The following is a 10,842-nucleotide window of genomic DNA, read 5'->3' as shown; positions in this document are numbered from 1 at the left end:
CCGTATAATATCTTAGAAAGCCACGTTTCTAGCATTTATAAAACTGCATTCCATCTCAAAAATATATCTAAATTACGGCCTATGCCCTCAATGTAAAATGCAGAAATGTTAATCTATGCATTTATGACCTCAAGGTTAGATTATTGTAATGCTTTATTGGGTGGTTGTTCTGCACGCTTGGTAAACAAACTACAGCTAGTCCAAAATGCAGCAGCAAGAGTTCTTACTAGAACCAGGAAGTATGACCATATTAGCCCAGTCCTGTCAACACTGCACTGGCTCCCTATCAAACATCGTATAGATTAAAAAATATTGCTTATTACTTATAAAGCCCTGAATGGTTTAGCACCTCAGTATTTGAATGAGCTCCTTTTACATTATACTTCTCTACGTCCGCTACGTTCTCAAAACTCAGGCATTTTGATAATTCCTAGAATATCAAAATCAACTGCGGGCGGCAGATCCTTTTCCTATTTGGTGCTTAAACTCTGGAATAACCTACCTAACATTGTTCGGGAGGCAGACACACTCTTGCAGTTTAAATCTAGATTAAAGACCCATCTCTTTAACCTGGCTTACAAATAACATACTAATATGCTTTTAATATCCAAATCCGTTAAAGGATTTTTAGGCTGCATTAATTAGTTAAACCGGAACCGGGAACACTTCCCATAACACCAGATGTACTTGCTACATCATTAGAAGAATGGCATCTACGCTAATATTAGTCTGTTTCTCTCTTATTCTGAGGTCACTGTAGCCACCAGATCCAGTCTGTATCCAGATCAGAGCATCACTGCAGTCACCCGGATCCAGTACGTATCCAGACCAGATGGTGGATCAGCACCTAGAAAGGACCTCTACAGCCCTGAAAAAGACAGTGAAGACCAGGACAACTAGAGCCCCAGATACAGATCCCCTGTAAAGACCTTGTCTCAGATGACCACCAGGACAAGACCACAGGAAACAGATGATTCTTCTGCACAATCTGACTTTGCTGCAGCAAATTGAACTTTGAACCAGTAGTTCAATTGGAATTGAACTACTGGTTTCGTCTGGTCAGAGGAGAACTGTCCCCCCAACTGAGCCTGGTTTCTCCCAAGGTTTTTTTCTCCATTCTGTCACCGATGGAGTTTTGGCTCCTTGCCGCTGTCGCCGCAAATAAATGCACAGACACTATTTAAACTGAACAGAGATGACATCACTGAATTCAATGATGAACTGCCATTAACTGTCATTTTACATTATTGACACACTGTTTTCTAGTGAATGTTGTTCAGTTGCTTTGACGCAATGTATTTAGTTTAAAGCACTACATAAATAAAGGTGACTTGACTTGACCTACTGTACTTATTTGGGTTTTGATCGTCAGCCTGAAAACTCCCGCACCTCTCTGTTTGTTTCTTCATCTCCACAGGGGCCCATGCGGCTGAATTGCCGCCGCCCGTCCAAGTTCATCTGAACTTCCTCCATTTTAGCAAGGGAGAAGAGAAAGGAGGTGTTCAAAGGGCCCCGGCGGCCCCGTGCACATATGTTCGGAGGATGAAATGTTCAGGGTCTGTGGCAGCACATCAAACCCTTTTCTTTTTCTTCTCCATGTCAGTCTGTCAGGAGCTCCCTTCATAGTGTGCAGTGTGTGTCCTGGCATGGGCGCTGGAACAGGGCTCACCCCTGTGGCCACTGCCTTGGCCTCTCTCATTCGGGTGCTGGAAGAAAATCCCTCAGCGGCGTGACCCCAGCGTACCCCCCTAACCGCCGGGTCCCATCCAGTGCTTATGAAATCATGGGTAACGCACAGGGTGGGGAGAAGGCCATAAAAAAGCAGCACACCCCAAATTAAAGCAAGGCTCAGTAGTAATTGTTCAGGGTCATTTTGACCATTAGAGAACACTGGAAAGGAAACATGGGAAGCGTGTGAACGTCCTGCCCAGGTGAGGCAGCGTTCCCAGAGATTCCTGGGGAACTGGGCGACCCTGTGGGATCGCTGCGCGTTTATTTTCTTTCATTCGGAGGTGGAAAAATCCCACCTGGGGCCGCTGGACAGGCTCTCTTCCCAGTTCTGGCGTCAGCGCGTTGTAGCACCTTGTAACCACAATGTGGTTTTTACGAGAGGAACACTAGAGTTCACGGAAAACACACACTATATTCTTTAAAAAACCAACGTCATTTTGGACAATTATAAAAATGTGTTCTGAAATTTATACCGTGATTAAAGTTTTATACCTTTTTTTATTAAATATCACACCAAAATAATACATTTTCTTATTTTATTTTAATTGACTTGGTTCACGTAGACTTATTTTGCTGCGGTTGACGTTCACACACATTAGAGAGTTAAGGGGAAAGGGTTTATGAAGACTTAATGATGTAAAGCAACTATAAAGTTCCCTAATGACTATAAATTCAGATGCACATACGGACTGGAGGAAGAGGGTTGTAGATGTAAATGGGTTGATGGCATTGTTATTTTTTTCCCCCATATATTATTTTATTCAGAAATTCATACACATCATTTTTTTATTGTAAATATTTTTTCAAAGTCTAAATTAAAATTCATTTTATTATTTTTAATGGGGATTAAAGTAAAAAAAACAAACAAACAGGCGATATAACTTCACGGAGATTCTAATAAAACCAACAGATTCATAATTTAAAATTAATAAATAATAATAGTTTGACTTATTTTATTATTTATTATTATATATTATATATAATATAATATGTTATTCATAAATCATACAGGGAAGCTTTTATTGTAAATGTTATCAATGTCTGTCTAAATTTATTTTAAGATTTTTAGTGGGGTTTAAAATAAACAATATCTAGGTTTTGGGACTTAACAGAGATTTTAATAAAGCAAAGAGATTCAAAACTTTTTAAAAAACAATAATAATAATAATAAACTTTGAAAGTAGTTTGTTATTCCTTAATATTTTGTTCAGTATTTATTGAAAAAAATCAGCTCAGTGCGTCGCATATGCAGTCCTTTTAAAATAAAAATGGCTAGCTCTCTCAGTCTGAAAAAAAAATAATATTCATAATTGCTTATTTCTGTTTACATTTGAATGCTTGAGAACATATGTGCTCATACATCAGTATTCAAAGTGTAAGGAAAACATTTCATTATTAATATTTTACTTGACTACTTTAAAACTGCAAATAACTATACAAATTTAATAATTTGTTGAAAATGGTATAAATGTTTATTTTTTACTTTTTTTGTATGTAACTGTATGACAACATGAATTGAAATGATTGACATGAATGAAAAATATGGTGCATCTGTTTTAAACTTGATTTTTTAAATATCGCTGGCTTGTCACTGAAATTTTGCCAAAATGAAATGTGCATAAAGATGTTTCCAAAATATGAATAAAATATGTTAAAAGTGGAATTTTCAGCTCTTTGAATTAAACAAGAAATCCAAACCCATCAAGTCCAATCAACTTTTTCTTTTTTGTAAATCTCCTGTTTGATGTGTAAAAGTTCTAAGAATTAATTATTAAGTAAATAAGATGCCCAACCGCTAAAGCAATTGTTTGTCCAGACAATGTAAACGTGATAATTGGGGTTTTGTGATTAAGTTTTCTAAAGTACATCTGTCCTGTGTGATTGTCTTACAGAACATCCTAAAGCAAATCCCAAAGCTTGCAGCGGTTTATCATTGCAGAGATCTATCATTGCAACAGATTCGTCTGCAAGCATACACAGTCCTCAAAACCTCAGGTATTTGAGCAAATTAGTGTTGACCTTTCTCTTGAGAGGAAAAGGTTTGTTTACAGGTAATTAATCAATTAGTATACAAAGATATTAGGAAAAATGCAAGACGGAGCATAATAGTTGAATTGTGGGAGTCTTGGAGAATGTGGTGCTCAAAGGGAATCTAGTGTGAAGAGAAACAACGCTGCAGGAACCATGACGAATCCCTTCGACGTGGAAGTTAAAACCCTCACCTGGACCACTGCTGCAGACCAGTTCACCCAAAAATTACAAGATATGTGACCTCAAATGACATCTGCCAGCTGGTTGATCTAAATTCACTGTCAGGTGATTTCAGGCGGTTTTAAGATTCAGAAGGCTATAATAAACATATAAAGAATATGTAATATATATAAGTGCTGTCAAAGGATCAGTCTTGATTGATTGCATCCAAAATAAAAGTTGTTGTTTACATAATGTGTGTACTGTGTACTATATATATATATATATATATATATATATATATATATATATATGTGTGTGTGTGTGTGTGTGTGTGTGTGTATATATATATATATATATATATATATATATATATATACATACACACACACACACACACACATGCATGTATATTAAGAAAATATGTTAAGTTTATACATTTTAAAAAGAAGAAAAAAAGAAAAAAATATATAATATCAGTTAGGCGTACATGAATATAAATATACACATGGGAATATTTTCAAAATTAAAACTATGTGTGTGTATTTATAAATACATTATATATTATACATATGTGTACACACATATATTATGTAAACAAAAACTTGTATTTTGAATGTGAGTAATCATTTGAAAGGAATAATAGATTTTCCTTTGTGTTCTGAAGAATAAATTAAATCATAGCATTTTAAAATAACATGAGAAACAGTAAATGGTCCCAAAATCTTATTCTGTGCATGAACTAACCATTTAAGACAAACCAGCAGTCTTTGCACTCCAGAAAGCAGCTGTTCAGGTTTTGACATCCTCCTGTAAGTGTCCCCACAAAGTTCAGGAAGCCTCCACTTGTCTTTGGCCTCATTAAAAGGCAGAGTTGTTTTTCTGTGGCAGAGGGCACAGAAAGAAGCCGTAAATGTGAGCTGTACAGATGTTTTAATGTTCTGCAACAGCAACAGTGAGGCAGACTAAGTCACACATCTGCAATGCATTTGAGCTGGATCTCCACAGTCCAGACAACCCTTCATCATCCACCGCTTCGCACCTGCAGAGGAGACTCACGCATATGTGCACGGACCTCTGTGGGTATATATAAATGGTAACATACAGTAAATGTTGCTGAATCGGTGACACAGATTTCTTTTGATGCTTAATTGGAAACGATGGGCTTGATTTCAACAAAATATTCCAGCGCTGTGTTGTGCAATAGGCCTATTCATGTTCCTGCAATAAGTGTGATCAGACAGAGGCCGATCATAGAGCAGAGCTCCAGCAACATATGAAAGTGCTTAGAGTCAGTTATCTGAACAGCCACATGGAATCAGCACTCCAGAGAAAGTTCTACACATTTACACAGATGTGGAATTCCGGAGTTCTACATATACAAACTTATATCTTGTTGTGTGTTTGTTTATTAGAGGTTTTAGATCATTTTATCATTGCTTTCAGCTACCAAAACGAGGGAAGTACTTTTAGCTTATGTGAATAACATTTAAATGTCCCATGAAGGTGCTTGACATCCAGTTTTCCCATGTTAAAGAAACAGTTCACCCAGAAATGACCATCTGCTGAAAATTGACGTACCCTCAGACCATGCAAGATGTAGACGAGTCGAGATGAGAACAGATTTGGAGAAATGTATCATTACATCACTGCCCCACCAACGGATCCTCTGCAGTGAATGGGTGCCATCAGAATGAGAGACCAAATAGCTGATAAAAACAACACAATCATCCACAAGTGATCCACACCACTCCAGTGTAACGACTGGTGAAAGGAGTGGCAGGAAGCAAGTGCGAGTTAATGGGTTTTTAATAAAATGAATGACACAGCACATGAAGACAGAAACACAGGTGATACTTGGCCGGGGATACACAGTGAGAAGATGCAGGTGAGTGGAGGTGATCCGAAGTGCTGTGATGAGTTGGCAGCAGGAGAGGGTGACACAGGAACTGCGGGGAAGCAAGCCGAGAGGTAAGTGATGAATCCAATGGTGAAATGAGATGAGTGGACGGGGTTCCGGGGAGACAAGACAATCCAACGAAGAAACAACACAAGGAGAGCAGAACATGAGACGAGGAACTGAAACAACGCTCTGACAAACACAAGACGCTAGACAGGGCAATATATAGGGAGGAGTAATGAGTGACAGCTGTTGCTGATAACAATTAGCGGAGACGCCCACAAGAAACAATCAGTGCTGATGTGTAATACACAGACTTCACCCACATAGGAGGGAGTGATCCAGTATGTCCCTAACCCAACTCCTCTCCTCCAGACCGTAACCTTCCCAGTCCACCAAGAACTAGAATCCTCGTCCCCTCCGTCTCGAGTCCAGAATCTGATTAACTGAATAAGTTGGCTCCCCATCTACGAGACGCGACGGTGGGGGAACCGTGGTAGGCGGATAAATGCGTGAATAAAACACAAGCTTAATTTTGGACACATGGAAGGCGGGATGAATCCTCCTGTACGCCGGAGGTAGTTTGAGGCGGACTGTCACTGGACTAATGATCTTGGTGACAGGAAACAGGCCAATAAATGGTAACCTATGCTACACTGAAACAGAGAGAGCCCCGTGGCTGACACTGGTAACGAGTTGTAAGCGTACTCAACCATAGAGAGTTGTTGGCTCCTGGAAGAAGGATCCTTTGAGACTAAACATCGCAATGTTCTCTCTAAATCCTGGTTGGCTAGCTCAGATTGCCCGTCACTCTCAGGGTGATGACCCCGAAGACAGACTAAACATCGCTCCTAACAAATTTGCAAAATTCTTTCCAAAATTTTGATATAAATTGGGATCCCCTGTCAAAAACTACGTCTACCGGGAGGCCATGTAACCGAAAGACGTGGTCAATGACAGTGACCGCTGTCTCCTTGGCTGTAGGTAATTTGGGCAAGGGAATGAAATGTGCCGCCTTCGAGAACCGGTCCACTACGGTCAAAACGACCTTCATGCCATTAGAGGGCAGGAGGGCGGTAACAAAATCTAGAGCAATATGTGACCAGGGTCTCGAAAGGATAGACAGCGGTTGAAGAAGCCCATCAGGAGGTCGGTTAGATGACTTACCACTGGTGCAAACTGAGATAGCCAAAAAAAATTGTGAACGTGGCGAGCCATAATTGGCCACCAGAATGGTTGCTTAACTAAACCCTTGGTTCGGCTTATCCCTGGATGACAAGCAACATTAGAGAAGTGGCCCCAATGAATAACATCGGACCGTAACTCTTCAGGCACAAATAAACGATTCGGTGGGCATCCGGGCGGAGGCGTTACCCCTTCTAAGGCCGTCTTGACCTTCGATTCAACCTCCCATACGAGTGCTGAGGCGACTATATTCTCAGGTAAAATATACTCGGGAGTCACCGGGCGCTCGGAAGGATCAAAAAGACGTGATAAAGAATCGGCTTTAACATTTTTGGAACCTGGGCGGTACGACAGAGAAAAATCAAACCGGCCGAAAAATGCCCACCGAGCCTGCCTGGAATTGAGTCTTTTGGCAGTTCTAATGTATTCTAAGTTTTTATGATCGGTCCAAACAATGAAAGGTACCCCTGACCCTTCCAACCAGTGACGCCACTCCTCTAAAGCTAATTTGACAGCCAACAATTCTCTGTTACCAATGTCATGATTGCATTCAGCATGAGATAAATGATGGGAGAAAAACGCACAGGGATGCATCTTATTGTCCGAGGCAGCACGTTGAGAAAGAACTGCACCTACTCCCACCTCTGATGCGTCGACCTCCACCACGAACTGCCGTGTGGGATCAGGGGCTACTAAGATGTGAGCCGAAACGAAGTGGCTTTTGAAGTTGGTTAATACAGTTTCGGCTGTATTAGACCACCTGAACGGAGTACTGGGGGAAGTCAAGGCAGTCAGAGGTGAGACTAGTTGGCTGTAATTACAAATAAAACGTTGATAAAAATTGGCAAACCCCAGAAACCACTGTAGGGCCTTACGGGAATCTGGACTTGGCCAATCTATCACAGCCTTAACCTTCTCAGGATCCTTACATGTTCCCTCGGACGAGACGATATACCCTAGGAAGGGAACAGACTGTGCATAGATTAAGCATTTCTCCGCCTTGACAAAAAGACCATTCTCAATTAATCTCTTGAGCACTCATCTGACATGTTGCACATGTTACTGGAGAAATGAAGAAAAAAATCTGTATGTCATCCAGGTAAACATATATAAACTGATCTACCATGTCTCTCAACACGTCATTAACGAGTGCTTGGAAAACCCCTGGCGAGTTGGACAGCCTGAATGGCATCACCAAATATTCAAAGTGCCCTCTAGGGGTGTTAAAGGCGTTTTTTCACTCATCCCCCTTCCTGATACGGACCAAATGATGAGCATCATTCCAGTTGACAGGAGCATAAATCCAGTTTTGTGAATATGGATGCTCCCTGTAAGTTCGCGAAGGCTTTATCGTGATGTTGTTCAGCTCTCGTTGTCAATACAAGGTCGCAGAGAACCATCCTTCTTACCCACAAAAAAGAATCCTGCCCCCACTGGAGAAGAGGAAGGGCAGATGAACCTCGATGCCAAGGAATCAGAAATCTATTTCTCCATGGCCTCCCTCTCCAGAATAGAAAGAGAGTAAAGCTTGCCCTTAGGTGGAGACTTACCTGGAACTAAGTCTATGGCACAGTCATGGGGACGATGCGGAGGAAGAGAAGTAGCGCGGGACTTACTGAACCCTTCCTTCAGGTCCAGGTACTCTGCGGGCACATTTGATAAAACCATGGTCTCCTCCTGAAAGACAGAAAGAGACACAGCAGGACAAGCAGAAACCAGACAGGACTAATGACAACTTTCACTCCACAAAGTGACGGTGTTGGAAACCCAATCTACTCGTGGATTGTGTTTGACCAACCAGGGATGACCTGAAACAATTGGTGTGACAGGGGAGTCTACAAGGTAAAAGGATATGGTTTTGGTGTGGTTTCCTGAGGTGAGCAGAGTTATGGGTTCAGTGGTGTGAGTGACGTGTGGCAGTTCCTGGCCATTGAGTGTGGTGACATGGATAGGAAGAGACAAGGGAAGGACAGGAAGGTTCAGGTGACGTGCAAGGACAGTGTCAGTGAAATTACCTTTGGCTCCAGGGTCCAGGAGGGCGTGACAACCGTGATTGTGATTCTTCCACCACAGTTTCACCGGAAGGAGAGTTGATGATGTGGTTGAGGACTTCCCGGCGGAGATTGTAGCCTCAAACTTACTACCGGGCTGGCTCTTTTAACAGACATGACCGAAGGGTATGACCCGAGCCACCACAATATAAACAAAGTCGTCGGGACCTCCGCCTCTCTCTCTCCTTATGGGATAGTCGAGCTCTACCCACCTGCATGGGTTCATGATCGTAGACGGGACCGACCATGTTTTCTCGACTCAAGGTACCCCATTCAGGAGAGTTGCGAAGGTGTGAATGACTTGTCTGTTTACCAAGACGATTAATCCCAAGTTGATCAGACTGTTGAGAGTTGGAGGTAACTCGAGGAGGTAGATCTCTTTAATTCAAATTTAATTTAATTTAATTTTATTAAAAAATTCGATAACAATCATAATTTGTGTGTGATTGCACATATTTTTTTTAGATCATAGTAGATTTAGCAAATGGCATCTGCAGATTGCATACTTCCAATGCTACTTAGATTTAAAGAGCTATTTGGTTAAAGGAAAACAATCAAACCCTGCTCATATTTAAGAAGTAACAAAAAAGTAACGTAACGCATTACTTTCCATAAAAAGTAACTAAGTAACATAATTAGTTACTTTTTTAAGGAGTAATGCATTATTGTAATGAATTACTTTTAAAACGCTGCTAGTTTGTACATATCTGTGTTTTGTTGTTGAACAAACTTGCAGGTGAAATGAGCAAAGAGGACTTTCAGAATTACGACTGACTTTGCCTTTTGCAAAAAAAAATCTGGTTGATCACAAACAAGAACACGTGGTGCAAAACCTGAGAAGAGGTGTCATTTTAAAATTTTCTTTCTGTCAAGACATTTTTCAGTCAGTGTTCTCTCTTTTTTTCTATTTGAGTATGTGAGTTAGTATCGCGCGATCACATTCTAGTGGTCATGTCCAAGTGGAAATGTTGATATTTCAAAACTAATGGCAGGTAATAATTCGCAAACATGTTTTGTGCTATCATTAAAAGATATTAAACAGAGGGACTCCCAAAATGTGTTAAATATAAAATAAAAGGTTCCTTCCGTATAAAAGTCCAAATTATGTATAAGCATAACGGTTGCCTTGTTTGAGAAAGTGACTCTTGGCTTTTCTGTGTCCATTTCATTCCCTTTGTGTGCAAAACTTAATTAGCATTAGAGAAAAAAACGTATCTTATTTTTTCCAGTTTTAAGGTTCACATGTATTTTTTTACTCATAAAAAAAACTTTTACACATAAATTCATAAATAATACTACTGAAAAATATGATTATAAACATTTTTACTCAAATGAGATATGACTCCAGTTGTATCATAGGGCATAATAACAATAATAATAATAATAATTCAGAATTAAACAATGACAAAATGAACTTAAAGGGCATACTCATTTCATTTAGTTTAATATAGAAAAAATAATAATTTATTGAGTCAGTATGGCAGTAATTAATTCCCGCATTGACAAAAACATATTAAATGGGGGGGGGGGGGGGGGTCATTATATGAATGACTATAACCTTTAAATATTATTAGCATGTAATTGCGACTTGGCCTGTGCTGCACATCTCAAATTTGAAACATTTCCCAGGTTTTTCACACTCATTTCAACATGTGTTCCTGATCACCCTTCATATTCATGAACGCAGACCCTACGGTGTGACAGGAAATGTCTAAAAAGGGAAAAAGAGACCCAAAAGGACAGTTGCTCTTGTCAGCAGTTCTTTATGCTGTGAATTATGGAGGT

Source organism: Carassius gibelio, chromosome B9, assembly GCF_023724105.1.
Source record: "Carassius gibelio isolate Cgi1373 ecotype wild population from Czech Republic chromosome B9, carGib1.2-hapl.c, whole genome shotgun sequence".
NCBI classification, from domain to species: Eukaryota; Metazoa; Chordata; class Actinopteri; order Cypriniformes; family Cyprinidae; genus Carassius; species Carassius gibelio.
Note: the sequence above shows the minus strand (reverse complement) of the source record.